The sequence below is a fragment of the Meleagris gallopavo genome, chromosome 14 (assembly GCF_000146605.3).
Source record: "Meleagris gallopavo isolate NT-WF06-2002-E0010 breed Aviagen turkey brand Nicholas breeding stock chromosome 14, Turkey_5.1, whole genome shotgun sequence".
Classification (NCBI taxonomy): Eukaryota; Metazoa; Chordata; class Aves; order Galliformes; family Phasianidae; genus Meleagris; species Meleagris gallopavo.
Genome location: NC_015024.2, coordinates 8,798,386 through 8,804,408, shown reverse-complemented (window position 1 = coordinate 8,804,408; position 6,023 = coordinate 8,798,386). Strand labels below are relative to the sequence as shown.

General features: G+C 58.0%; 1 long non-coding RNA gene across 1 annotated transcript; it reads right to left on the bottom strand.

Annotated features, from left to right (window-relative positions):
• Window positions 1-255: 255 nt before the first annotated feature.
• LOC109369887 lies at window positions 256-6,023 on the bottom strand. The gene is made up of 3 exons (XR_002119512.2): window positions 5,927-6,023; window positions 4,772-4,861; window positions 256-2,520 (listed from the first exon to the last, which is right to left on the bottom strand). It is a non-coding gene; the product is annotated as an uncharacterized LOC109369887 (long non-coding RNA).

Here is a 6,023-nt window from a genome sequence, read left to right as displayed (position 1 = left end):
CCATCTGGGAGGGCACAGGGCCACTTGTGCTGGAACTGTGGGCACTAGTGAGGGATCTGCCAAGGCTGGGGGCACCTGCAGCCTGGGGCACAGCAAGCAGGATTTCCCGACTGGAGTGGGGCAGGCAGCCAGGACCATGCGGTCACTGGCTGATGCTCTGCAGTGTTTGAAGGGCTCACTGCCCATCCTGCCGGCCAGGTGTCAATCCCAAGGCTGCTGTACAAACATGCAGGCTTTGACACATGGCCAGGTCAGGGGCTGTGAGCAGATTCTTTTTACTTTTTATTTGCTATTGTAGGAAGAGCTGCAAAGAGAAGGATATGGCAGATCTCTGCAGAGGGTGACCAAGCTCTGCGTTCCCAAACCCCTCCTTTCTTGGCTACGTGACCCATTAATGCTCTCCAGAGAGGTGACCCACTCCCCATTTCTCCCCATCCTTTACAGGGGAGATGCTCTGGGCTCTCAGGGACAGGGCTGCCCTTTGTGGCAGTGAGATGGGAGGTGCTGAAAAGTTGGGGAGCTGTGCCAGCTCGGCTGAAAACCTGCCCTGTGGAACGAGTGGCCGTGAGGCTGGCACACAAAGGGCCGTCCTGTCCTCACACCTGCGGGGAGGCCGGGTGCTGACAGCTGGGAGACGGTGCCCCTGGCAGGGGGGAAGGTGATCACTGCGCCTGGGGATGATGCTGTGCGGAGGGGATGAGGAACACAGGTAGTTCTCTCTCCCATCTCTCTAGCACTCAAACCAGGCATCCAGGTGGTGCTTGCTGGGATGCACCTTGGCCAATCTGTTTTCTGCCACTGCAGGAGAAACTGGTGCCATCGCTGAACTTCAACGGGCGAAGCTTGGCCGATGGTGCCCTCCCGCGGCACAGCAGTCCTGCTACGAGCCGCCTCCATGAGCGGAGCTGCATCCGGGCCGGGATGCTCGCAGAGCCCAGGAGAGGAGGCGGCTCTGGGGCTCTGAGGTCAGCCCCACCCGCGTCCCGTGGGCTGCGCTCGTGCTGGGTACCCGCCGGGACCCCGGGGCTGGTAGGTGACAAAGAGGTTCTGGGAGCTTCAGGTGGAGCACGAAGGGATTGGGGTGGTCCCAGAGGAGCCTCTCGGGATGGACAGCCTGCGGTGGGTTATGCTCGGTGCTCATACACCCCTGCTGTTCGTGCCCTGAGCAGGGACGGAGCGTCTCTTTCCTGTCCCAGCTGGGAAGGGCTGGGTCCCTGCCAGCTTTCCTGTTTGTGTTCCATCCTGCCGCTCCCCAGCAGCCAGGCCCTTGCAGATCCCAACCCTGCGAGCCCCCACCTGCACTGTGGGATGATGCTGGGCCATGCAGGCGGTTTGGTCCCTGCTCCACATGTCCTCGGGGGCTGTGCAGGTCACTGGGCAGGAGGGAGAATACTGATCATCAACCAGCTCCTGTTGGAGTCTGAGCAACACTTATAAGCCTCTAAGTCACAGCCTTTGGAGCTGCAGGGATGTAAAGGGCAGCTCCTTGTTTTGCTGGGGTAGGGGAAGGAGATGGGCTCCCTCCAGCTGGCTGTGCCAGCCTGTCCACAGGCACACAGCGGTGAGAGATGCCTCCTGGAACTGTCAGGACATGAAGACAGAGGTTCCAGCCCTGCCTTGCAGATGGGCTGAGGCAGAGCTGCTATCAAAGCAAAGCCTGGAAGCTCCCAGGATTAGGAAATTAAGGGCTTGTATTGTTTTCCCCAGTCCAGATGGGGTGGATACCGGGCAGGATTAGTCTGGCAAAGCTTCCCAATGTTCTGCAAGGGGCACAATAGGACCTTGAAGAGAAGAAGCTGCACTGACGACAGGTGAAAGGCACATCTCTCAGCAGCCTCTGCCTTCTGACGCACACGGGATGCACTCACTGCAGGTGCTGCTGCTTTGTGTTCCACTCTGCCAGGGAACACTTCCCCATGTATCCCAGCACCACTGTGCTGCAGGGTGGGCTCAGAGGCACCTGCCCTTTTAGGGCATGGGGAGAGGAAAGGTAGGCCGTGGTGGGGAAGAATGGGAGCAATGCCTGGGAAAATGGGGGTGTGCAGGTAAACAGGTAATACATGCATGGGAGTGATAATTTGTAATTAGCAAGTAAAACCTAGGGGGCCTGGAAAGAGGTGACAAAGACTCTGCCTTGCTATGTGGCTCTGCTTCCCAGAGTTCCCCCGCATCCTGGGACCTGCATCAGCTCCTCTGGTGCAGCTGTACAGAGTGAGGAGCAGCCAGCTGCTAGGTGGCACCTCCTGCACAAATACATGTCCTCCTTGGGCATGGATGGTGGGCCCAGGCCTCCCAGGCTGGAGACAGCTGCTTCTTCAGGATGCAGGGTGATGCTCCGAGTCCTGTGTGCCTTACATGGGATTTTCCCAGAGTTTGGTGCCTGGGCTCAGTCTCTTGGCACAGGAGAATGATGCCTGTGCTACAGACAGCACTTCTGTATGAGGATGCGCCTCCCACTCTGCAGCTGGTTCCTGCACATAGGTTGTGCTGTGGGTGTCTGAAATTGGTTTGAGGTTGTTTCTGTAAAGAGGAAAAGGGGAAGGAGGGAGAAGCCCTTTCATGTCTCTTCAGTCCCTACAGCAGCAATGATCCTGCTTCTGAGTTTTGCTGAAACCTGTATTGCTAAGAGCCAAATATAACTGAATAAAGAGATGCACCCAAGCTGTTGCAGAGGATAGAGAGCCAGGGGTGTTCACTGCAGCCTGGGGAGCTGCCACGCCAGTGAGCTGCAGTGATTGCCCAGGTCCTAGCTGAAACCACAGCTTTACCCTATGGCACGCAACAACAGCCTCTGTTCCCCTGTGATAACTTCTGAGCTGTGATAGAGAATGAAGCCATGGGGAACACAAGTGCATATCATCACTCAGCTCTTCTACTCTGGGTAACCAATGGGCTTGGAGCTGGCCTGTGCATGGCTGTGCCCGGTGTAGCAGTGTTGTGCTGGGTTATGGGTGCACACAGGCTGCTGGGGGAAGGTAGAGACTCACTGCTTACCCATCTGCCAGAGCTGCAGTGCTGCAAGCCAGGTTGGGAGTTGGAGAGATACAGCACACCTCAGGCATCCAGCAGCAGCACCTCTGGTTCTGGGGAGCCTGGGGGGCGTCTCGCTGCTGTTGTGGTCCCACAGAGCATCCGGAACATCGGTTGGGCTGTAGGGCCAGGCCCCAGTGCACCCTGGCTGGCACACCGTGTTTGTGAAACCCCCCGTGCTTGCGGTTGACCAGAAGGCTGAAATAAGCCTGTCCGGAATTGGTTGCAGGGCTCTGTATCCTGATGTGGTGAGGAGCTCAGCGGGGTGGCTGCTGGCTGTGAGGATGGTGGGGTTTGGCACAAGGAGCACCTCAGGGCCCCGCCAGCGCCCGGAAAGCTCAGCCTGGCACTAACGGAACTGTGATAAAAATGAACGTGACCAGGACAGCGAGGAGAGGGAGATTAATGTCCGATTGTCAGAGGGGAGGAAACTAAGGCAGACAGTGCTCAAACAGATACTGGAGCACGTGGGGGGCTGATGCTGCTTTTCCCAGTATTGCTGCATCTGTAGGTCTACATCACCCCCTGCAGCCTTCGTGGAGATAGGAGAGGGCAAAGGGTGTGCAGCCAGCCCACGTCCCATCAGTGTCCCACCTCTGCAGGTGGGGGACATGCCCTCCAGACAGGCCTGAGTAATACCATCGGCAGTGCTTGCTGCCTGAAGCATCACATCACTGCACATCTCTGTGGGACTCTGCCTAGGCCAGGCTTGCCCGCTTCCCCAAGGCCCCCGCAGTCCCCAGCCCTTGCGGGTAGGGCGGGGATTTGCTCCATGGATTTGCTCCATCAGTGCCAGTGAGCCCAGCGGTGCTTCTCTCCAACCCTCCTTTCGGCAGGGCGACGGTCACCTCTGCCCGGCCCGATCCCCATCTCTTCCGAATGAGGCAACCCAAGCGTGGGCTTGCAGGGACACCTGGTGGCTGCCAGCCTCACTGCGGGGCAGGAAGGTCCCTGGGGCTGCGTGGGAGCTGCGGGACTGCCCCGCGGGAGCTCGGAGTGGGACTGTTGCAGGGTTTGGTTTATGTGCAGCACCCAGGGCCGGCCGCAAGCAGCCATCCCTGCTGGGCAGCAGTAGCAGCAACAGAGCTTGTGAGCAGGGAAGGGCAAATCCTCCAGGGGCTGACGGAGGTGCTTGCCTGCTCTGCTCCTTTAGCACAGGGAGGTTCCAGGGACAAGGCCACAACGTCCAGCGGGCAGAGCTGGCTCTGGACGTTGGCCAGCCTGTGCCAGCGAAAGCAGAGAACGCTGTGGATGCAGGACTCAGTTAGAGAAGGAGAGCGGGCAACTCAGAATCATTGCCCACAGGACATCCTCCTCCCCTCTGTGTGCTCCCAAGGAGAGAGCTGGCTGCTTCGTGTGCTCTGCCCTCGCTCCCCCTGAGGCAATGCTGTTCCCTTTGCTATGATGCTCCAGGCTGTTGACAGGGATAAAACAAAGAGGATTTTGCATCCAGCTGCCTGCTGGAGATCCATATCCTCACTCAGAGAGGAGAGATTTGTTCTTGTGTGGTAGCAAGTAATTAGTGTCTCCCTTTTCTCAGCTCTGCTCCACTTTATCGGGACAATGCTGAGTCCCTCTGCAGCTCTGTCTTGCCAGTTCCTTTTTTTAGAAGCCATGTTTTATACATCCCAAGCAGCAGCCCCAGCACAGTGAACTCTATTAAGATGCTCACTCTGATTCTCTTATACCCTTTAGCATCAAGATAACTCAGCCCTCAGTGACAGTACTTGCTCCTCCATACCTGAACTCATAGCTTGTCCTTCTTGCCTCCTGCTAACACATGCCATCTGGATTTGCTCTTTCGGTACATCCTCCTCAGCCTGTAGGATTTCTCAAAGATGTCAAAGATCACAGTAAAAGTATGTTGACTTTACCAAAGAGATGCTGAGCATTCCCTTCCCTCTCCCTGCTCCAAACCACTGTGAGGCTGCTCTGTGAGCAGTGAGCAGGAGACTTTCACCCTGAAAGAACATTTGGGGTGCCACATTCTCTAACTATGACTCAGCACAGCAGGACTTGGACCCCTCCAGGTTCAGAACCAGAGGGTAAGAAGTGCCTGGAGCCCCATGCCCAGACTGATGTCTGCATCCCTCAATGAGGAAGAATTGATATGACAGGCAGCACTACTTTCATCACGTGCCCATCACTCCTCTGCTGCCTTCTTGTGTGCTCTGAGAGGTGCCAGCAGGGGATCTCCTCCTTTCGATGTCCCACAGCACACTGAGAGCCACCCCGAGGTCTCTCTTTGCTTTCAGCTCAGCTCTCTGCAGCTGGTGGCCGCAAGCACAGCACAGCCACATCCCTGCTGGCCGGGAGATGCTCTGCACCCGCGGCCCTGCCGCACAGGCTACCAACCAACACAGCCCTCATGTTCCCACGAGGAGGATGTCCCAGTGTCCCCTGGAGCCTTCTGGTACAGCAGTGCCATTGGGTACACTGGGAGACCGGCCGGGCACCACGCAGGGCCGCATAGGGAGCGTTTGCTGGGGAAGTCCCCAAGTTGTAGCCATCAAAGATAGGTTTGTGCCACCATGGCAGGCGAGGCCCACGCCATCCCGCTGAGCCCTGCAGCCTCCATATCCACAGCCACAGCTCCCAGCAGGAGGCAGCGCCTCAAGCACAGCCTGAGGGCCTGGCACCAGGTGCTCATGTGGCTGGTTCAGTAGGCTAAGAGTGACAGGGGGCTTGTGATGGCCCAGGTGAGGTCAGGGCCACTGGGCCAGGCCCGGAGAGCCGGGCAGACCCTGAGGAGCTCCCCATGCCGGGGAAGTTTCCTGTTTGCTGCCCTTGCTGAAGCATCGGCCCTGCAACCGCCGCCGGGCTCGTGCTTCCGGCCGGGGCTCCCGCCCGGAGCCCCCCTGCACTATCAGCTCGCCAGATGCCTTTTTCAGGATACTGTGGTAAAACTGTGCCGGGCAGGCGCTGTCATTTGGGGTTTTCTCTCATGTCAGCCTCGAAGACAAATTGGATAAGGAGGAGCGGGAGGGGAAAGA